The sequence below is a fragment of the Strigops habroptila genome, chromosome 1 (assembly GCF_004027225.2).
Source record: "Strigops habroptila isolate Jane chromosome 1, bStrHab1.2.pri, whole genome shotgun sequence".
NCBI lineage: Eukaryota > Metazoa > Chordata > Aves > Psittaciformes > Psittacidae > Strigops > Strigops habroptila.
In genome coordinates this window covers 55136628-55161491 of record NC_044277.2, presented here as the reverse complement: position 1 = coordinate 55161491, position 24864 = coordinate 55136628, and positions in this window count along the sequence as shown.

Sequence of the window (24864 nt, the reverse complement as noted above, 5' to 3'; positions counted from 1 at the left end):
CATATAAAAATGCCACTCAGCTGCTGCTGTCTCAGGTCTCCTGTGTTTCTGGTAAATCAGTTACATATGAGAGAAAGGCAGGGGAAGACTATGTATTGCAGACATTGCTTTTCTTTTGTTAAAACTGCACAACAAAGGTTTCTTTTTTCTCCTCAGTGAAAAAAAAAAAAAGAGGGAATGAAACAGTACCCCCACCAAGCAAAGAAGAAGACAGACACTGCTGAAGTGATATTTACATTTGAATGAATATCAGAGCATAAAATTTTTTAGTTGGAGAGGTTTACCCATCAGGACTATTAGCCCATCAGGGCTCATCCATATTAAGTATTCCACTTCTTTAGAACAGCATCTAATTGTTTCTTGAATGATCCTTGTGTTTTGCCTCAGCAATAGTGCTGATAGGCCATTCCATATGTTTATTATGTGCTAAGTGAAAAAAGTCTTGCTAACATCTGTCAGAAGTAAGCTTCTCTCTCATTTCCCTTTATGTCTCTTGAAGTTCATACTGAGTGAGAAATAGTTATTTGGGCTAACATTTTGCACTCTCACTGTATTTCAGCCTTCTTCAGCACAGACCCCTTAAACTTAATTCTATCTCACATAATATTTCACACCTGATCTACATCTTTTCTTCTAATTATATTTATTATGATGCTAATACATAAATTTTGCCAACCAAGCATTATGAAAAGAAATTTCAAATAAATGCTATTGGCTTGATGTTCTGCTGATGTAAAATAAATATATTTTAATTGAAATTAATGGAGCATGATGGTTTGCATTAGATTAGGTTTGGTCTCAAAAATAGAGTAGTACAAACCCATACAAGCCATACTACAAGCTTGAAAAATCAGAGTTCAAGATAATGTATCAGCTCAAAAAGTTAAAGAATAAAAAAGTTATTTATACATGAATCTATGGTACAGTATGAATTAGGTCTGCAAGACAATAGAACAAATTATAATGAGCCGAACTGGAATGAAAGAAACAGTCTGGGCTCTGCTTTGATTTGCTCTTTTTGGATTTGACTTTTAAAACAAATAAGTAGAGATTTGTGCCGGTTTTTGCTGGTATAGAGTTAATTTCCTTCATAGTAGCTAGTGTGGGGCTATGTTTTGGATTTGTGCTCAGAACATTGTTGATAATACAGGGATGTTTTTGTTGTTGCTAAGCAGTGCTGACAGATCCAAGGCCTTTTCTGCTCCTCACCACACCAGTGGGTAGACTGGGGGTACTCAAGGAGTTGGAAGGAGACACAGCCAGGACAGCTGACCCCAAGTGACCCAAGGGATATTCCATACCTTATGACATCATGCTCAGCCTATAAAGTTGCGGGAAGAAGGAAGGAGGGATGTTTGGAGTGATGGTGTTTGTAACCAAGTAACCATTGCATATGATGGAGCCTTGCTTTCCTGGAGATGTCTGAACACCTGCCTGACCATGGGAAGTGGTGAATTAATTTCTTGGTTTGCTTTGCTTGTGTGCACAGGTTTTGCTTTACCTATTGAAGTGTCTTAATCTCAATCCATGAACTTTCTTATTCTTACCATTCTGATTCTCTCCCCCATCCCACCAGGGGAGTAAGCGAGTGGCTGGGTGGGGCTTAGTTGCTGGCTGGGGTTAAACCACTACAAGATGTCAAATCCTCTAGAGAGCTGCATGATTCAATGGTGCTGTTCATTCCTAATGAATGTTCAAATGATGTTTTCTCTTAGCATCCTCAGACCTTACTGGTGCAGTAAGCAGCTGGCAGGACTTACATTGCAAGCCCCTAAGAGTTCCATTTTCTCCAGTTAACAGAGTGGCTCTCTTAAAATTTCTTCCTGATCTGACCCTGAATCCTATTTTATTTCTGTGCCAGAAGTCCTTTAAAGGAAAGGATTAAAATCTGTGTAGTAATACCAAAATTATTTCCACTGTTGCTTCCAGAGTACAGCCACAAGCACTTTCAGTATTCTGAACATCAGCTTGCCTCTGCCTAGTGTGCTGCATCAAGTGTGTTTTCCCAGTAGGGGAAACATAGCTCCCCAGTAGAGGGGCTGCGCTTTGCTGTAGCCGAGCGAAAGAGTCCCATCTCTCCACTATATCTTTGCAATGAAAAGCAGTTTGGCATTGATTCTTCCAGACGTTAGTGGCCATGAAGCACTAGAGAAGAGTGAAACATTGTAATGAAAACATGAATTATTATTGTTCCTCCAAGGCTCTCAAGGTGCTGTTTGTGCAGAAACAGAGGAAGTTAAGTAGCAGGAACAAGTGTAGACTGCTTTTATTTACTCTGCCATGTACCTGTACGTGTGCTCTCATACATACAGATGTGTGTATGTATCCACGTGCATTTATATTTATACATATAATGCGAGCTGCAGTGGGAGTTGATATCCAATGAGTTGTAGGAAATTCTATGAGTCTGGGGGAACTCTGCTAGGAAACAAACCTGCTTATCTTGTTACTGATGGAGATATGCTTATCTCTGCATGCAGTTCTGCATATATATTCTCTAAATTCCACTCATTTTTTGTACGTGCTGCTACTGTGCAACACTGATCTTTTCTGGCCTAAAATATCCACTCTCTGTTTTCTTGGATCCCTTTTATTAAATTCTCAAATTCCTAAATAACAGCAAAATGGTCATGTTCCAGCATAACAGTATCTCTATGACTTCTTGTACTCTATAGGCACAGCGAACTCACAAGTCAAATCATTCATGTTTAAGCTCTTCAACAAATTCAGTCTCAGATTTTAAGTCCTGTAATGTATTCCTCTCATGTATCATCTGATGAAGCTAAGTATTTGAAGATAAAAGTTTGTCCCTTTGCTATTTATGATTTTGTTACATTATATACTGTTCTCAGTTACATCTGATCACTTTCACTGACCATAATAAATCTGAGGAACTATGAAAACAGTTTGAGTAAACATATCTTATCTCTTAATTCATCATTCACATGCTTCTATCAGGAGGTATAGTTTGGATTAAGTTATTTAGTACTTGGCAGTTGGAACAGGCTGAAAGATTGCATTTATACTGTTATAGTCACCTCGTTAGTTGACAGTAACATGTCATGTCACCACCACTTACCCTTGTTTGATAGGTGCTTATGCCATGAGTTGGAGATTGCCCTGCCACTTACTTCTTGGTATTGTTGCTCGTTTGTAATGTATATGGAGCCATACTTTTCCTGAAGTGGTACATTGGAAGAATGAGGGGCAATAGACAAGTTGTGGTAAGGGAAATTATGATTACACATAAGGAAAAATTATTTCCAAAGACAACAGTAAAACATTGGAGCAGCTTACCTGTAGATGTTGTAGAGATTGTAGAATCTGCTCTTGGTGCTACTTCAGATTTCAAGAAGAAAGAACTAGGGTTCCGAGAAAAATATAACAAAATACGAAAAAGAAATCATAAGATATTAGATATTTGCAGTGTAAAAAGAAGCTGTTGAAGGATAGTGTATACTTTTAAATTGAATATTTAAAAGCCCAAACAATAAAATAAGATTGAATATTAATTTCTTTTATACGCCTTCAAGTGCAAACACTACCTGTAAAATTTACTACATTTCAACACCTCAGCTAACATACAATTTGGATTGTGATGTACGTTTTCTGAATGTGCAGTAAAATGGGTAAAAATTATTTTTATAAAATCACAAAATACAGAAATATAGAAACCTTTGGAGATCATCTAGTCCAATTCCCTGCTTAGAGCAAAACCAGTTAGAGTAGGTTGCTCAGCACAGTCTCCAATTGGGTTTTGAATATTACAACATTGGAGACTCTGCAACTTTTCTGTGGAACATGCTCCAATGTTTGGGAACCCTTAGAGAAAAAAGTGCTTATTAGGAATTTCCTGTATTTATGTGTGCACTCATTGTCTCTTGTCCTGTCACTGGGCACTGCTGTAATGTCTTTATACCACCTCTTGGCCTTCTCCAGGCCAAACAGATACAGCTCTCTCAGCCTCTCCTCATATGTCGGACACATCAGTCACTTAACCATCTTCATGGCCCTAAAATTTCCTTTATGTGCAGGCAAAAAATTAAAGTTTACAATGAAATAAAGGGACTTTGTTACATTAATACATTTCTATCTAAAAACTGGGGAAAAGGTTATGTATACAACGATTGAACAGAATTTCAAAATAAAAAAAAGCATAAATAATCCTTGAAATGTCATTTATTTTAATTTAAAATATGATCATAGAAGATAATTATCTATTGAAATTATTTTCTAGTAAGCATAATAAAAATATCAGCTTCTCTTCTTTCTTCCTTCAGTGCTTATTTTCCAGTCACTCAAACTTGATACTACACATATAATATTATGAAAATATCTTTTTTAAACTATCATTGAAGATAAAAGATTTATTAATGAAAATGCTTCATATAATTGCAGAGTATTCCACCAGTTGCCTTTTTTCTGTTTTCAGTTTGCACTGAAATTCATGAATTCTGCCAGTTAAGAGAATCCATTTTCATTTTGTTCAATTGTATAACACAATATGGTATACATCACGCATTTCCAGCTGCCTGCTGCCAATATAAGGTGGTGAGTCTTGTCTAGTAAAAGATTTATTTTTCTAAAGTTGGATACTTTAGAAAATACAGGAAGCTTTCTCTGGGATGTTCAGCCCTCTTGCAATTCAAGTACATGCAGACTCTAATAAGGGTCAGGACAACTCTTCCTTTAATTATAGCAACATAGGCTGACATTTCTTTTTCTTATTTACGTCAGTCATGAGATTGCACCACTCAAAGGTCTCATTGAATAAGATTTTTTTTCTTTCTGTTGAATACTACCACATATTAATTGGTGATAACATGAATATGTAAGTTTTAAAAAACACGGTGTTAAACGATTGTCCTGGGTTCAGCTATAGCAGTCATTTTTCTCCTGCTTAGTAGCTGGTGCAGTGCTGTGTTTTTTAACTTTCAGCCTGGGAACAACGCTGATAACACCGATGTTTTTAGTTGTTGCTAAGTAATGTTTATTCCAACCAAGGACTTTCTCAGTCTCATGCTTTGCCAGGGAGGAGGGGAAGCCGGGCGGAAGCAGAGACAGGACACCTGACCCAAACTAGCCAAAGGGGTATTCCATACCACAGCACGTCATGCCCAGTATATAAACCGGGGGGAGTTACCCGGAAGGCCCAGATCACTGCTCGGGTCGGGCTGGGTATCGGTCGGCGGGTGGTGAGCAATTGTATCCTCTCCCCTTGTTATTTCACTAATCGTTATTATCATTGGTGGTAGCAGTAGTGGTTTTGTGTTATACCTTAGTTGCGGGACTGCTCTTATCTCAACCCGTGGGAGTTGCATTCTTCCCATTCTCCTCCCCATCCCTCCGGGAGCGGGGGGAGGAAGAAGTGGGGGGGGGAGTGAGCGAGCGGCTGTGTGGTTCTGAGTTACCGGCTGGGCTCAAACCACGACAGTTCTTTTTGGCGCCCAACGTGGGGCACGAAAGGTTGAGATAACGACAGCAACAGACAACGCAGCTATGCCAACTACAAGCACAGCAGCTACTCAGACCCTGACCACAACAGTCAACACAGCTACTCCAAGTACAGCAGCTACATCAACCCCAGTGACAAGCACAACAGCTACTCAAACCCTGACCACAACAGACAACGCAACTACTCCAACTTCAAATACAGCAGTTACACCAACCCCAGTGACAAGCACAACAGCTACTCAAACCCCGACAGCAACAGACAATGTGGCTACTCCAAGCACTGCAGCCACACCAACCCCAGTGACAAGCACAGTAGCTACTCAAACCACGACATTGGATTAAAGAAGTTCAATGTTCACTCTGTCCTTACCTAATTCCCTCTTCGTTTTTGCAGTAGAATATAAATCAATGGAATTGATTCTGAACGTGATTTCATAACGTCTGGTTTTTACCTAAACATTCTCAGCTCCATGGCTTTATATCAGACTTATAAGCCCATTTGTCTTTTTTCTCCTCTTCATACTTGAAGTCACACCACCATTGAGTGCTGCCGTACCGGACATGTTAGAACTTCAGTATGAACTGGAGTCAAAGGCAGCCAAGTGGTATGCCACAATTGACATTGCCAATGCATTTTTCTCAATCCCTTTGGCAGCAGAATGCAGGCCACAGTTTGCTTTCACTTGGAGGGGCGTCCAGTACACTTGGAACCGACTGCCCCAGGGGTGGAAACACAGCCCTACCATCTGCCATGGATTGATCCAGACTGCACTGGAACAGGGGCAAGCTCCAGAACACCTGCAATACATTGATGACATTATCGTGTGGGGTGATACAGCGGAAGAAGTTTTTGAGAAAGGGAGGAAAATAATCCAAATCCTGCTGAAGGCCGGTTTTGCCATAAAACGGAATAAGGTCAAGGGACCTGCACAGGAGATTCAATTTTTGGGAATAAAATGGCAAGATGGACGCCGCCAGATCCCCACAGACGTGATCAACAAGATAACAGCAATGTCTCCACCAACTAACAAGAAAGAAACACAAGCTTTCTTAGGTGTTGTGGGGTTCTGGAGAATGCACATCCCAAATTACAGTCTGATTGTAAGCCCTCTCTACCACGTGACCCGGAAGAAGAATGATTTCAAATGGGGCCCTGAGCAACAACAAGCCTTTGAACAAATTAAACGAGAAATAGTTCATGCAGTAGCCCTTGGACCAGTCCGAGCCGGGCCAGATGTGAAAAATGTGCTCTATACCGCAGCTGGGGAGAATGGTCCTACCTGGAGCCTCTGGCAGAAAGCTCCAGGGGAGACTCGAGGTCGACCCCTTGGCTTTTGGAGTCGGGGATATAAAGGATCCGAGGCCAGCTATACTCCCACTGAAAAAGAGATACTGGCAGCCTATGAAGGGGTTCGAGCTGCCTCAGAAGTGATTGGAACTGAAGCGCAGCTCCTCCTGGCACCCCGGTTGCCTGTGCTGGGTTGGATGTTCAAAGGCAGGGTCTCCTCTACACATCATGCAACTGATGCTACATGGAGCAAGTGGGCCGCACTAATTACACAACGAGCTCGAATAGGAAATCCCAGTCGTCCAGGAATTCTAGAAGTCATCATGGACTGGCCAGAGGGCAAAGATTTTGGGATGTCACCAGAAGAGGAGGTGACGCGTGCTGAAGAGGCCCCACCATATAATGAACTGTCAGAGAGTGAAAAGCAATATGCCTTGTTTACTGATGGGTCCTGCCGTATTGTGGGAAAGCATCGGAGATGGAAGGCAGCTGTGTGGAGTCCCCTGCGACAAGTTGCAGAAACTGCTGAGGGAGAGGGTGAATTGAGTCAATTTGCAGAGGTGAAAGCCATCCAGCTGGCCTTGGACATTGCTGAACGAGAAAAATGGCCAGTACTTTATCTCTATACTGACTCATGGATGGTGGCAAATGCCCTGTGGGGGTGGTTGCAGCAATGGAAGCAGAGCAACTGGCAACGCAGAAGTAAACCCATCTGGGCTGCTGCATTGTGGCAAGATATCGCTGCTCGGGTGCAGAACCTGGTGGTGAAGGTACGCCACGTAGATGCTCATGTACCCAAGAGTCGGGCCACTGAGGAACACCAGAATAACCAGCAAGTGGATAAAGCTGCTAAGATTAAAGTGGCTCAGATGGACTTGGATTGGCAACATAAGGGTGAATTATTTTTAGCCCGGTGGGCCCATGACACCTCAGGCCATCAAGGCAGAGATGCAACATATAGATGGGCTCGTGATCGAGGGGTGGACTTAACGATGGACACTATTGCCCAGGTTATTCACGAATGTGAAACATGTGCTGCAATTAAGCAAGCCAAGCGGTTAAAGCCTCTCTGGTATGGAGGACGATGGCTGAAGTACAAATATGGGGAGGCCTGGCAGATTGACTATATCACACTCCCACCAACCCGCCAGGGCAAGCGCTATGTGCTTACCATGGTGGAAGCAACCACCGGCTGGCTGGAAACATATGCTGTGTCCCATGCCACTGCCCGGAACACTATCCTGGGCCTTGAGAAACAAGTCTTGTGGCGACACGGCACCCCAGAGAGAATTGAGTCAGACAATGGGACTCATTTCCGGAACAACCTCATAGACACTTGGGCCAAAGAGCATGGCATTGAGTGGGTATACCACATCCCCTACCATGCACCAGCCTCTGGGAAAATCGAACGGTACAATGGGCTGTTAAAAACTACACTGAGAGCAATGGGTGGTGGGACTTTCAAACACTGGGATACACATTTACCAAAAGCCACCTGGTTGGTCAACAGTAGGGGATCTGCCAACAGGGCTGGCCCAGCCCAATCAGAACTTTTACGTACTGTAGAGGGGGATAAAGTTCCTGTGGTGCACATAAAGAATTTGTTGGGGAAGACAGTCTGGGTTATTCCTGCTTCAGGTAAAGGCAAACCCACTCGTGGGGTTGCTTTTGCTCAGGGACCTGGATATACTTGGTGGGTAATGCGGGAAGATGGGGAAGTCCGATGTGTACCTCAAGGGGATTTGATTTTGGGGGAAAACAGCCAATGAACTCAATTGTACGCTGTTGCCTGCTCTATAACACTTTTATAGCCCACCAGCTAGATATCTTCAGGTCACCAGCCATTGACCCTGACTTCCCTCCGATCATCACCTCAACAAAGAATGAATTTTGAGGAAACCAGATGAGCTCAGCAGTGACCAGATGAGTTTGGCGGTATCATCAGCAGGCAACAACCCAACACCATGTACCGTCCCTCCTGCCCTGAAAGACTATTACAAGAGATGGAACCTGACATCATGGACTGGATGAGTTCAGCAATTTTACAGGGATTGGTCCATGGACTAGGGAACGATATCTTTCTCTGTGTGTGGGTGTGGGTGTATATATATGTGTATATATGGGACAGGGGTGATGGTGTGCTGAGAGATGTGGGATCTGAGCATGACGTGAATGGTATGGAATAAGGGGTGGATACTGTCCTGGGTTCAGCTATAGCAGTCATTTTTCTCCTGCTTAGTAGCTGGTGCAGTGCTGTGTTTTTTAACTTTCAGCCTGGGAACAACGCTGATAACACCGATGTTTTTAGTTGTTGCTAAGTAATGTTTATTCCAACCAAGGACTTTCTCAGTCTCATGCTTTGCCAGGGAGGAGGGGAAGCCGGGCGGAAGCAGAGACAGGACACCTGACCCAAACTAGCCAAAGGGGTATTCCATACCACAGCACGTCATGCCCAGTATATAAACCGGGGGGAGTTACCCGGAAGGCCCAGATCACTGCTCGGGTCGGGCTGGGTATCGGTCGGCGGGTGGTGAGCAATTGTATCCTCTCCCCTTGTTATTTCACTAATCGTTATTATCATTGGTGGTAGCAGTAGTGGTTTTGTGTTATACCTTAGTTGCGGGACTGCTCTTATCTCAACCCGTGGGAGTTGCATTCTTCCCATTCTCCTCCCCATCCCTCCGGGAGCGGGGGGAGGAAGAAGTGGGGGGGGGAGTGAGCGAGCGGCTGTGTGGTTCTGAGTTACCGGCTGGGCTCAAACCACGACAACGATTTATATCATATGTGGTCATCTGTATGCTGTGCACATTCTCTAACTTGGAGAGAAGCCATTTCATTATTATATAGTATAATACCATGATATCTTTTTGCAACTATTACTGCCAAAGTAAGAGCACAATGTTGTCAAATTTAAGTGACTGTCTAGACTTCAAGGCTCAATTTGTTCCATGTCAGAACAAAATTGCTATTCAACCTCATTTCTAACACTTGTTTACCTGTTTCCTAGATGCTGAGGCTGTCATTTAAACTTTGTTTACATAAAAAAAGGTAGTTCCACATTTAGTAAGTACAATCATTTTCTTATAAAAACATCATCCCCGAGCAAGAGAGAGAAAGCGTTTAGTGATTCATTCACTGCAAAACTGATGCAACAAAATTATTTATACTTAGAGTTGTAGCTTCTGGGTGTAATGTTTTTTGTGAAGAAAGGCCAAAAGAACAAAAAAGGAGAAGGCTTAGACAGAATAAAGCTGTTGCACAGACGACATCAGCTGGTAAATCTGTCCCAGAGATATTTATAATGACCTCCTTCCTCTTCCCAAATACAACTCAGAAACAGGTGAGAAAAGTCAGAGTACCCACAGGTGCAATCTGTTACTCTTCATTAAATTTCATTATTATGGGAGCTACTTAGGTGTCATTTGAATAGTACCTTACAGATTCCTAGTTTAGGAGGCAATATGATGAATCCTATTGAGGCAGAATATCTTCCTGCATTATTTTTATTTTCCCAGGAGAAAAGAATGGGTTAAATTTACAATTTGCATGCAGGAAGATTAAAATAGAGCTTTTTCACCTTGATGTTCAGCTGAACTGAAGGAATGTTTCTTTTCTAGTGTTTGTAGCATGCAGGAATATCCAGGTAAGTTTTTACCCCATCTTTATTAATAAGCAAGCTGTCTGTGTTTGGTTTTCTTCTCAGTTTCCAGAAAGATTTTTATGCCCCGAAGAGTGGCAGGAGGTAAAATTGGAAATAAGAATCTCCAGTTACATAGTCAAACCCCCACCCCCCATCCCCCCCCCACCCCCCCCAAAAAAACACAACCCGTATTTCGATCAGGGGGAATAGATATTGTTGGTTATAAGGTGAATATTTTTTATATTGTAATAATATGAAGAGAGTCTAATCAGAATTGATAGCAATTTGAGCTAGGTTCTTAAGATAAAAAGAATTAATATCCTAAAGAAAAATCACTTAATGAATTACACTTTTTTTTAAATTTTAAATAATGCTACTTCAAGAGCTAGCTTTACTATTTATAATTATGTTCAAGCAACATGGTGTGGAAAAGACCCTGACCTGCCTCTTTAAAAGGTCTTATCCAGACCAGTCAGCATTTTTTGCTGCAGTATGCATAAATTCATTTTGCAGTATACCAATCAGTGAGAGCATGGGCAAGAAGGAGGAGCACTTGATAACAAGTCCTGGTGTCTGTGATTTCTGAACAATGTCAGAGTAAAGAAGGCAAAGAAACTGCCTTGAATGGAGGTGTAGAGAGTTTAAAAAGTAATATGAAGGATAATTATGTAAGATTTAATCAAGACATCGCTATGAATTACCAGTTAAAAAGTGACAGCAAGAGAGAAGGTAGTGTTATTTCTGATGCTATCTAATTTTGGCATACTTGGTGCTTTTAATAGTTTTTGGCTAGTCAGAGGCAGCTAACAATAACACAGTATTGTCCAAAAGAAAAATATAATTAATGAATAAAAGTGTGTGGAGATATCACTGAAAAAAGTAAGGTTGAGAATAATTTTATTTCTACACTGGCCTGGCACTCAGGAGATTGTTTCTTCTTATGTCCCCTTGCTGTTCTTATACACTAGTGAAAAAAGAGGTTAGAGTAAAACCTAAAATTATTCCTTTTATATATATTTTACTTTCAATCTAAGGAGATTATGCTGAACAAAACAATATAACTCTGCATGAACCACAGTCTGAGAACTACAGGTATAAAGCATATATCTATAATGCAGAACTGAAAAATTTGGATTAGAATGGTTTACTACAGTCCTTTCTTTGCAAGGTTAATCACTTTTTGAGGCATTTTAAAGATAATTTCCAAATCGTATTTCATTCTCTTCTCTGATTCACAAAATGGATGGTATTTGTTGCCATGTCTACAACTTGTTTTAGTGCCTTCTGTACAAAGAGTTCCATTATAAATGACCATGTCAAAATTAACCTCTAATACTATGAACTTCTTTTCCTGTTTGCAATTGTACAGGCCATCTGCCCTCTCAATCAAAATCCCATTTATGTTTGTGCAGCATCTCCGTGGCAACTACAAGAAAGGCTTGTTGGAAAGTACCTTGGCAGCTTATCCTTTTTTTTTTTTTCTTGCTTTCTTTTTAATGAAGAGCCCTAGTGCTTTAGAAGCGTAAGCAGCCAGCATAATGTGTTATTCTCTGATCATCCTGAGTTAGCCTATACCTGTATTCCCAGGATGGGGGTTGAGGGGAAAAACAAACAGATAACTGTAAGAAAAATTCAGCCCAGGAAATAATCTTCATCAAGAGTGCAGAAGTTCCAAATCTCCCTATTGCTATGTTTCAGGCATTATCCTTAACATTGTGTTATAAACTGAGAAATAAGGCTAATAACAGCAGTTTCTGGGACTTTTCAGAAGAACATGTAAATCTGTGTAAAGTATATATTTCAATTCCCCCTTTTTCAATAGATTCACTTCTGGACAAAATGGTATATAACTTAACAGCAAATAATAGCTATGCTGTATTTCCACGGCGCTGCTGGAAGAATCACTTATTTTTACTCTTCTCTATGTGAAAAATCATTAATTTTGCAGAGAACAGTTGGCATTTTCACAGCAGTGACTGTTTTTCACTTGAGGAGAGTGGAAAAAAAATCACTATATATTTTCTTTGTGTGGAAAGCATAAAAATTATGAAGCAGATCTAGTGGTTTCATTTTCCACAGAACCTGCAATAATGTGATTTTCACTGGTCTCCTCAAAAAATGCTTTGGCCAACCTTACTGTAAAATAGCTATAAAACATTTCTAGCTTTTATATCTATACCTTGGTAAAATAGTTAAACTGTATTTTTAAAAAGTCTTCGTTTTGAAATCTAACTATGTTTTTAAACCAATATGTTTTTATTGGCCTGCTCCTCTCATATACTGATTGTTAAAACATTTTAAGTGTGATTTCCATGTGTAACAGCGTTAATACCTGTTTACCTAAAATATTGCTGGACTTTAGGACATCACTGATCAAATTAAAAATATACAAACGTTTTCGGAATGTTAGTGCGTTCCTTGTGTCCTTACAAGTTATGTTCCTAATAATCATTATAAAATGAATATCCAATTGTACCAACTGATCTGCAGTGATTTCTTTTCTGGTCATGTTAGGTGCAAATAAGCTCTCCTATAGCTCCCTTACCGAGAAGAATTGATAGGAAAAAACCTTCTTTTGAAATATTGAAATTCAAACCTGAAACAATGTATAGGATCCTTCTCTCTCAAATTATTTACTGCATAGAGTTTTACTATCATTCTTCATACTACACCTTACCATATCAAGTGTATTGAATCAAACTCAATCAGCACAAGTATCATGGCAGAGAGCTAAACGTGTTACAAAAAGGAATATTTCTGGCTAAATTTATCTTCTCCCACAACTCATTAAGAAACTGCTTTATGGGTTTGGGTGTTTGTTTTGGGTGTTGTTTTTTGGGTTTTTTCTTTGTCGGTTTTTTTTTTTTGTTTTGTTTGTTTGTTTGGTTTTTTGTTTTGTTTTTTTTTTTTTCTTTTTTTTCCTGTAAAATTGAATTCTGGAGGATAGGACAAAATGTCATGACAAGTACTTCAGATACAGTCAATTTAGCATTTTATGAGACCTGGAGGTTTGTGTCTCACATTGATACACATTTATTTGCTGCCTTAATTTAGGTTGAAGGTTGGATTTATTTCACTGCAGCAGTCACTCTTCTAGTTGTTATAAAATATGTAACTGGATGGTAGTGATTCACCTTTCTGTAGTCTAGGAGGCAGACATCAGAAGGTGGTGGGATCAGACTACTTGCTAGTACAACACTTGATTTTTCAAATCTATCTGTTTCCACCAGAGAGAACCCCAAATGGCTACAGTAGTAACTGACTGAAAGATGGAAAGGGAGAGAAGTTGGGTTAAGCCACCTAACCTACTGGTCTTGCAAAACATAAACCAAGGAAAGGAAGCCAGTGCCACAAAATGGTGAAAGCTGAAGGATTCAAATATTACTGAGGCTGGACAAAAATACTGTTAGAACAAATTGGGATTTTTTTTTTTTTACCTTTTTTTTCCTAAGACATCTTTATGAATTAGGGTTTTTTGCAAGCAGTAATGCAATTGAGGGTGTGACTTAGTCTTTCAAGTTTTTGTGTGTGTATGTATTATGATACACTTTTAACTGAATGATTAGCCATTTGTCCTGTAGGACATTATCACCTTCAGTGAATAAGAAAAAGAAACACCATGAGCAAGGCAGTGGGCAGTGCCATGAACAAATCTAAATCCAAGCCTATGGATTTCCTTTATGTCTTTAAATTTCTATGTTAAAACAATTTTAACATAGGCTTTTTGTGGTTTAAAAAAAATTAAATCTGAATAGCTACTGATCTCATTTATTTTTTAAACACTTAAAATGATAACGTACAGATTGGTAATAGTTTTCTCTTTGATTAGTCTAGTCCAGTATTTAAAAAAACTGTTACGAGTAGAATTTATCTGGTAGTCTATTTAATTTTTTCTATTTCATACATCAGTAAAACTCTGCTCAACTGAAAAAGGTCATAGCTTGAAAACACAGTTTAAGAATATACATATCTTCTTGTTTTCTTCCATAACATCTAACTAAATTGCTTTTAATTACAGATAAAAAAAAGATTGGGGGGGTTTTGGGTTTGGTTTTTTTTTTTTTTTTTGTGAGTTCAAAACAAGCCAACTGAAATAGAAAGCTGTTCAGCTCATTTTCTTCGGTTGCTGTGAAGTTGATATAATTACTGAATTTTCAAAGCCTTTTATAATGTTGATGTAGAGGATCTTTTCTCTACATCTTTTGGTGGTTCAACTGTTTTTGAATGCAGGGGATGTTACATGGTCTTCACTGTGTGATTACTGGTCTTAGCAGGCAGTCTTTTTTTGAGCGTTGGGTAACTCAAAATCTAGGTGGTGCCTTTAGAATGCTATTGCTTTCATCAAAACCTTGATTGAAAAGCTTTAGGTTTCTTTTCTGAACTGTATGATTAGTTAACTGTTAACAGTCATGGCTGTCCATTTGTTTCATGGAAATATGTTGGCATTCTAGAAATGTATACAGCTCAACTCACATACCCATGTTTCTTATAATGCTACATTATTTCAATGGTAAAATAATTGTGTCTTTCTTCACCCTGTTCACTTCAGGCAATTCACTTCACTGAAAGTGAATATCATGCTTGTGTGCTGGGTTGTGCTATAAACACAGACTTTTCAGACACCTTTTTCTGAAACTCAGAATATAGTGAGCAGCACAAGTATTTTGTGTCTAATTGGTATGCAGAAGCATGGAATCATAGAATGGTTAGGGTTGGAAAGGACCTTAAGATCATCTAGTTCCAACCCCCCTGCCATGGGCAGGGACACCTCACACTAGACCATGTCACCCAAGGCTCTGTCCAACCTGGCCTTGAACACTGCCAGGGATGCAGCACTTACCACTTCTTTGGGCAACCCATTCCAGTGCCTCACCACCCTCACTGTAAAGAACTTCTTCCTTTTATCTAATCTAAACTTCCCCTGTTTAAGTTTGAACCCATTACCCCTTTTCCCATTGCTACAGTCCCTAATGAGGAGTCGCTCTGTGGCATCCTTGTAGACCGCACTCAGATACTGGAAGGCTGCTATGAGGTATCCATGCAGCCTTCTCTTCTCCAGGCTGAACAGCCCCAACTTTCTCAGCCTGTCTTCATATGGGAGGTGCTCCAGCCCCCTTATCATCCTTGTGGCCCTCCTCTGGAGTTGCTGCAACAGCTCCATGTCCTTCTTATGTTGAGGACACCAGAACTGTACGCAGTACTCCAAGTGAGGTCTCACAAGAGCAGAGTAGAGGGGCAGGATCACCTGCTTCGACCTGCTGGTCACGCTTCTTTTGATGCAGCCCAGGATACGGTTGGCTTTCTGGGCTGCAAGTGTACACTGCCGGCTCATGTTCAGAAGCCTCAAGTCCTCCTCTGCAGGGCTGCTCTGAATCTCTTCTTCGCCCAACCTGTAGCTGTGCCTGGGATTGCCCTGACTCAGGTGTAGGATCCTGCACTTGGCTTGGTTGAACTTCGTGACATTGGCATTGGCCCACCTCACAAGCGTGTCCAGGTTCCTCTGAATGGCATCCCTTCCCTCCAACTTATCAACTGAACCACACAGCTTGGTGTCATTGTCAAACTTGCTGAGGGTGTGCTCAGTCCCACCATCCATGTCACTGACAAAGATGTTGAACGAGATTGGACACAACTCTGACCCCTGACGGATGCCACTGCTGAGCAGATCCAAAACAAAGCCATGGGTGTGACTAGTCCTCAATCCTCATCCCCCTCACCCTCTAACAAACAGTAAAAAGAATCCCTTGTACTTGTGGTGTTTAGGCTACAGTGGCAGAAACCCAGCATCATAGATGTGGTGACACCAGAGACGAGGAAAAGTGAGGTAATTTTTCTGGCCCTGTTAACCTGAACTCTACACCTGCCTTAAAGCTTCAATGGAGAAGGTGTTGAGTTAGTTAGAAAATTATTCTCCCATAATATCTTTGCAATCCTAAAGATGTTTTCTGCTCTGAATCTGAATCTAAGATCAAAACTGAAACCACCTGCAACCTGATAAAGGAGATAAAAAGCCAATTTATAATAAATCAAAGGCTTAATTTTTATTTCAGCTTGTATTTAATTTTGTTACTATAATTTGATTAAATTTCCAAAGAAAATTTTGACTTGTTCTTCAAAAACAGAATCATTCACTTACAAAATGTGAAAAAACTTCAAAACTTCTGTGACACTTTTAATCTTCCTCACAAAAAAAAAAGGTAAAACTTCCTTCACATCAACTGCCTCTCACAAGTTTCCATTTTAAAAATTGATTTTTTTCGAGGATAAAATATGTTTTCTTACAAATTCCCAAGCCAGTTCTACCTCATATTTTCACACTTTTCCACCTGTAATAATAGAAAAATAATAGGAAGATAGCAGCTATTACATGTCATCTAGCAATTCCTCAAAAAAAAAAAAAAAAAAAAAAAAAAGGACCTTTCTGCCTTGTGGCATATGAAAAAAATCCAGTGGTGGCCTGAAAAGGTGATCCAACTTTTGTTGGAAGTGTCTTTTGAGACCGACTGCATGCCAGGTTACTATGGTATGCCACAAGTTTAGTAGCAATGATGAGCTACAGCAACTTTTATTACTGTTTTAATCTACCTATCCTACAGCCTTATAGGAAGATAAATTGCATCTTTACTGTTGATGGTGAGTGCTCATCTGGATAATGACCCATTAATCAAACCAATACCTGGCCAGGTTCACAAGATACTATAAAAGAACACAAAAGTTTCAAAGCAAGCTTCAAACATAAGAAATGACATTTCAGCCATCTCCAATACTTACTGCATACTTAACTAAAAATGTAATATTAAATCTTTACCAGGACATTCCAGTTTGGCTAGGTTTGATCCAGCCACACAGGGCAGTCTGTAATCAATAGCAGGGATGGCAAGAGAAAAATACAGGAAATCAATAGCCATAATAATGACATACGCATTGTCCTTACTGAAGTACCCTAGGGAGGAGACTCACAAGCAAATGGACTGGAAAATATTCCCATATTTAGCCTGCCTAATTTTCTTCACCATTTAAACTAACTGTGTATAAATAAAGTAGCTGTTAAAACTAATTCTACTAAATCTACCCTAAATAGTCATCTTTGATTTGCATTATAGTATGGGTCGATGAGGAAAGGAAAAGTAGAAAGCATGGGTAATGCATAAAAAACCCCAGCCCATTTGGCATTGTTTCATAAAATTGTGCCAAAATACAGTCAGCAAGTACTTTGTGTTTTAAATGTCAACTGTATTTTATAGCAAGTTTAGATATAGAATAGATCTGGTTTATCGGTAGGCTCAAGAATCTTCAAAAAAAATTCTGGTGCTTATTTATGGTATCCAGAACCATATGAAAAGAAAGCATTGTATATAGAAATTACTTCATGGGAAAAATAACTAAATTCAGAAAGTCAGTTCTATAGAGAAAAAAAAAAAGAAAAAAATTACTTTCATTAGAAATCCATTAGGAACAGCAAAACAAAAAATAAAAATGTCATGCTTAAGAAACAATGTGAGAAAATGGGAGTTCCAGATTTTATACTCATAAAACAGGGTAACTAACACGAAGAAATAAATATGAAGTATGCATCTTGCTACAAATGTAATATATTTGTATATATACACACATATATAGATGTGTGTTTGTATACACACCAGAACAGCTGGTAATTTATCCTCAGTTAGAGATTGGTGTATACTTCATTAATTCCGCCAAGTGCAAGAAATTCAATATAAAAAAGTTGTCTGCTCATTTCTGTCTTTGTCCTGTAATTTAAAAATTACTACCTTCTTTGGATATAAAAATTCAATGGACTTTTTAGGGAAATGGCTGTTGGGAATAATAAAAGATGCTACCTATTTTGGGAAAAACCTTAATTGACAAGAATCACTCAGATATTGTAAAAGGGTTTAGTTGAACTAACTGTGCAGGGAGGTCTTGCATAGTAAAGAGAAGCACTTGTAAATCACATTTTTCCCTTCTGTGCCACAAACACACAGACCTGATTCTCAGCTCATGCAAATTAGTGAAGCTTCACTGATTTTTGCAGAGATCATGCATGGGTAAAGGCATTGTACAACAACCTGAGAAAAAGTAAAATTCTATCTCTCCTGCTTTCTGGGGGCCAAAATCTAGACTGATTTAAAACTATAATCCCCTATGTTTGATTTGTTTATGGTACTGAAACCAAACTCCTTTACATAGGAACAGAAATCCACGCCTTCTGCTGAATTCTAATGCATTTCACGGCTTTTCCCCAGGTGAAGGCCTTACCCACTCTCTCTCCCTGGGCTAATCTCTGAAGATCCAGAGCCCTCCTGACTGACAGGGCCCTAAGGATGAATACAGACAGCACAATGTTTAGATGACTTAAAAGCATTGTGCTTTAGAGAGTTACAGGCACTGGAGTTAAAAAAAAAAAAAAAAAATCTTTTACCATTCTGTTTAGTACCTTTTCTAAAAATGTTTGTCCTTTCACCGACACCTCTTACTCTAAATCACTCAAGCAATAAACAACAGCCATTTATTACAGTGGAAGGCTAGCTCCTTGCAGTCTCATCTAATTAGGGGAAACTTAAAATACTTTTCCAGACCTTCTACTTTCTTCTTCTTTCTCCTTCACCATCACTTTGGGTGGCAGTGATTAGAAATGCTTTTATACATACCGGGAGATTTATAATAATAGTTTGAAGTATATGGAAAAAGAATGATGGTTCTTCCTATGAGCCTCAATAGATGTATTTGTACGCTCATTTCACTTACATATATCTAGTAAATTAAGGTGCAACCTACCATTTCAAACTTGTGTCAAGTGTTCATTTTGTCCTTTGCTTATCAGTGTCAACAGATCTGAAGATTAATGGAATACATACATTTAGGGCAAATGAACTGGCAGGCATACCCACAATCTTGGACTTTGCATATAGCTATTACACTTTTCAGGATTTTCTTTGATTTGCTCTAATAATGAGGCTTTCACCATCTCCCTTTACAGCTGTTCCTCTAAAAGACTACAGAAGTATTATTTAAAAAGAGAAATGGGGCACTTTTTTAAATTTCACTTTTTTTGACCAGTGTTAAAGAAATTAACTTGATTAGTTAAAAAATTGTATGTATCTATTTCCTTTTTGTCAAGTTTAGGGTACATCAAAAGCAGTAAAATCAACTCTCCGCCATGAACTTGTGAAAAGGTCCTGCCCATGCACAGGTTATAGAACACTCTTAAGGATGCAGAAGCTGTAAAAAAAAAAAGACCTGTAGAGTTGATCAAAAATATCAAGAGCTGTATGCAGAAAATCAGAGATGGAACAAAGCAGGTAAAGCTGGGTTTGCAAGGTGAAAACATACTTGACATCGATCTTCTGCCGAAACTTTGGCGTGACATAGGACCAAACAAACAAGGTCATGAAGCAACTCAAAGTTTATTGACATGAATCTTATGCAGACAGGGGCAGCAGGTCTCTTTCATATGAATCATAACTGACTTTGAAAAATGCATTAATAAAGAGCTCAGAAGAATGACATGAAACTTTTAACCTTTTAATTGACGATTAGAGTCTACCCCAGCAGTGGTCAAATGCCATTATCATCAGAAATATCTGAGAAGTTCTTTTGTGTTTTGTTTTGGTGATCTTAGTCCAGACCTACTGGATACTTTTTCATATTATGAAAGTTAGTTACCAAATTATCAAACCAGCAAATATTTGCTCTGAATATTTACTCATTCCCAAAGAACTTAAACAGAGATTCATACTGTGTCTTCCACTGTTTGCTCTTCATATTAATAATCTTGGTGATTGTTTGGATAAGACATAGCTGCATGTGGAAACTGATGATACTGTAAACTATTGCCATGAAACAGCAGCCCTGTGAATACTCTTTGAAACTTAAAAAAAGGAAAAAAAACCCAAACCCTTATGTAGAATTTTTCTGTTCTGTTCTGCAATTGCAAGTAATAGATTGAGGATTTTAAAGATTGCATGTCCACCTCCTAGACATCATCCCTCAAGCAGCATCTATTTGACTTCTGCAGGTAAGTTTATATTAATGGGATGAAAATCTTCCAAGGTTGTATTTGTGTTAAAAAACAAATGTCATTAATTAATGAGCATAAGGAATTCAAAGGGGTTTAACTCACCCAAAAGTATAAATACCTTAGAAAGTCATTAAGACTTAAGAACACCAGTAACTTAGACAATCCTCTGATTCAATATTAAATTAATATAAAATCATAATTAAAACAACAAAAATGAACAAACATTTGTTAAATTTTCCTTGTGAAACAAAGACTATTTGCCAGCTTCACAAAGGCCTATTTTCAAACATGAACTCTGTGATTATGTCATTGATGACAGCAAGGCGGATGATAAGTCTGCTTGCTAATTATGTTTATTTTTACAATGTAATTATAGGTTACAGTTCTGTGTCGTATGAAATTTGAAAGTATTCTAAGTATTACCATGGTAAAAAAAGTAGATGTTCTCAGCCAATTAAATGTCTTCATGAAAGATAATTTGGTCTCAACCGCTCATTTTACAGAATTGAGAGATCACAGGAATGAATGCTGTTTTTCTGATATCCAAGCACACTACTACATTATTGATTTCTTTGACAACAAAGAAACCGTGTGGTTTATAAGGTCACTTACAACACTTTGCATTTTGAGAGATAACAATTTTCTTCCTTCTTGAAAGCATCTGTAAGATCCTAAACTATTACAGGAAATAAGATGCCTCTTACTCTTAAAAGCATGTGGTCTCACAGAAATTCTCAAAAAAAGGTTGAGGGGGAAATGCAGTGGCGCATATATTCTTTCCTTTGTCATTACTACAGCTTTAGATTTTCCTGCCCAAGGAAAGTTTCCTGCTTTATTAGTTCAGATAGCTAGAGGTTGTAGTTTGATTTTCTTTCAAATCCAATTTTTAATTAAAATAAAATCTTTTGCAGAGAGATCTTCTGTGTTTGCTTTCATCCTGGAGTCTAACATTTTTTGAAAAGATGGAGAATCACATATGAAACAAGATTTTTGTTCTTTTATAGGAAGATTTTGTTGGCCTTGTGCACCAAAGTTTTCTGTCTTGGGGAAAATATAAAAAATACTGACTTTTAAGTTATTTTGCTGTTGCCTCTTTATTTACATAAACATGGCTTTCTTCAGTTTTATACCTGACCACCTCCAGCTGTTTCAAGATGATAGTTTTCCTTTTTTCCACCCTCAAAAATACCTATTCTAATCTAAAAATCTAACACAATTTTCTTCTCATTTTTCTGTCGTGGAGAGCTTGACGAGTAGCTCAACATGAGCCAGCAGTGTGTGCTTGCACCCCCGAAAGCCAGCCATATGCTGAGCTGCATGAAAAGCAATGACCAGTTGATCGAGGGAGGTGATTCTACCCCGCTACTCCACTCTCATGAGACTCCCCCTTGGAAAGCTGTGTTCAGCTCTGGAGTTCCCAACACAAGAGGGACTTGGACCTGTTGGAGCAAGTCCAGAGGAGGGCCATGAAGATGATCCAAGTCTGGAACACCCCTCCTATGAAGACAAGGTGAGAGAGTTGGGGTTGTTCAGCCTAGAGAAGGCTCCAGGGAAACCTTAGAGCAGCTTTCAGTACCTAAAGGGGGCCTACGAGAAATCTGGAGAGGGACTTTTACAAGGGCATGTAGGGACAGCACAAGTTGGAATGGCCTTAAAGTGACAGCGGGTAGATTTAGATTAGCTATTAGGAAGAAATTCTTTACTGTGAGAGTGGTGAGGCACTGGTTGCCCAGAGAAGCTGTGGATGCTTCATCGCTGGCAGTGTTCAAGGTCAGGCTGTCTGGGGCTTTGAGCAAGCTGGTCTAGCAGAAGCTGTCCCTGCCTGTGGCAGCAAGGTTGGAACTAGATGATCTCTAAGATCCCTACCAACCCAAACCATTCTATAATTCTGTGATTCTATGATCTTTGACAAGATAAACTAATTTGTTCTTTGGGGTTTTGTTGTTTGGTTTTGTTTGTTTGTTTGTTTGTTTTCAATGGATTACGTTACTTCCGTTAGAGAGACACTGAATTAAGTAAGGTACTACCTCAGGTGAACAGACACTTGTCCTTTTCCAAGCAGTGTATGGAAAAAAAGGTCTGGCCTATCATTATTATTATCACTGTTCGATATTTACACCCTTCCAGTGGAATAGGGGTGTCAGGATCTAGAAAAAAAAATAGTTTTAAGTAGCCAGCAAATGTCATATTGAGCATTGAAAATAAGGACAGTAAATGTACAGGTCTGATTCCTCAGTGAGATAAAACTGAAGCTAAGTGTATATTAAGGGGACTATCCCTGATGGACATCACTGCTGAAACCTAGCTGAATGAAAGGAGAACAATTTTAGAGTTAAAACTGCTGGCAACAACATTGTACTCACACTAGAGAGACTTTATGCAGGTGAATGCATGAAGCAATCCTGCAGTAGCAATGAAAGCGTAAGGGAAATTGGTACAGGGATCAGTGACCCTAACTTATCAGGTCTACTACCTATTATTGTATAAATATGCATTTCCTATTGTCCATGTTTTACTGACCTGATGTCAGCTAAAAAATACCAGCTAGCACTTTTGGCTACTTCAATGGAGGCAAGAATGCTCCTAAGATACAGGTACAAATATGACAATCTCTACGGATACTATGAATAAAAGATGTACTAGTTCCTGTACTGGGGTGAAAGAATCTTTAATGAAATATTTTTTCCTGTGAGGAAAACAGCTCTTCCTGAGCAGTAAAACATTCAAAAGGATCTTGTCTTTTTGATTACTTACAGCATTTTGAAAGCACTGTTCCTACCCTTGTTAATCTATGTGATTGACAAGGTCTACATTTGACTGCATTTTTACTTCATTAGACAGCTCTACTTTTCACTTTAAACAGTGCAACAAATCCACTGCCACGTAAGTATTTCAATGTTGTCACTAGACCTGTGCTGCAGCAATTTAAAACTTCAGAAAAACATGTGAGATTGAATCCCATTCTTCTGCTTAAAAAAGCCTGAGATTTAAAGACTCCTTTAAAATTTAACCGTAGAAAGACACTGTTAAACACATAACTTACTCTGGCAAAGGCAGCAGAATAGTAGATCAGTAACTACTTACTTTGTAACAATGTAAAAGGAGTGTAGAGAATTAATAAAATAGTGGTGTCACCTTCTTGGTTCTCATTTCAGTGCTAAATCTCCTGCCTAATCCCTGGCGGGTTTACTCATTACTTCATGAAATTAACACTGTAATGGCAGTATTGCCATTGTATTCATTCTAATGAATGGCATTGGGAAATTAGCTGTGTAGATTGGGCAAGTAGTACTTTTAGTGCACTTTTTAAGTATTTAGAAATATATGTCCTTATCCAAGCACCTTGACTCTGAAAAGCTGGACCTAAACTGCTGTAAAAGAAACCAGATGTCTGCTTTATGCTCAGCTTGCGATTGGTTCATTTCTTGGATACATTTTATGATGAAGGCCAGTATAGGACAAACTAGATCAAAAAGACATGCACGATTCATCATGTGTCATAGAATGGGATGAATTGCTCTTGGAGATACTGTTCTCTTGCAGTTAGCTGTGTAAGGAGTCTATCTAACCAGCATAGACCAGACACCTAACTCAGGCTGCTCAGTTCAGGTGTATTTAATAGTTTAAACATGTATTCATCCCTCTCATTCACCAAACACAAAAGTCATGCCCAGCACCATAGCTGCATGCCATTAAATCTGCTACTCCTTTAGCCTCTCTGTTGGGGCTGTCTTGGCTTTCACTGCACGCTGCAGAATGTACTCCCCAGCATTTTCCATCCACCTGCTGAAGGCTCCTCTTCATGCTGTATTTTAAATCCTCTTCCCCTTTCAAAGGGGCAAACAATTTTTCAGCCTCTGCAAGCTTCAGTCTGGACTGTGGGATATTAGTTAGAAAATTCCAACTGCTTTGTCTTGGGTTAATTGAAAAGTTAATAATATTTTGTTGCAGATCTCAGTCATAAACTGCATCTTGTTTTGCCACGTAAATTGTGTGACTAGTTCTTTAGTCTTGTTTTGGTCACAGAATATCTTATATTTCCACCATCTTTTGTTAACTTTTGCATTTAAACACGTCTCTAGGGACAATATTCATATTTCAGTTTCCCATAGTGTGCTGCTTGACTTTAAAAAAAAGGTACTGATACATTGTATTTAGTATCCCACAGCATGCTACACTCAGTTGCCTGGGGCTGGCTTACAGTGTCTCCTACTGGCCTGAGGTATCACCTCTGATGGGACATTTAACTGCACTTTTATTTAGCCTTGGTATTTATTTTCTCAGTCAGTTTTATATCTTCCTTTTATTTCACAGATATCCATGAGAAGCAGGGAGCCTGGCAAAGGGGTTGTACACTAATGACTGGACCTGTGTAGTGCTGAGCAGCTCCGAGACGCCTTCTCTGGTGTGCCAGATACTGCTCAAAGATGGGTGCAATCACCTAAATTGGGATCATGGCCA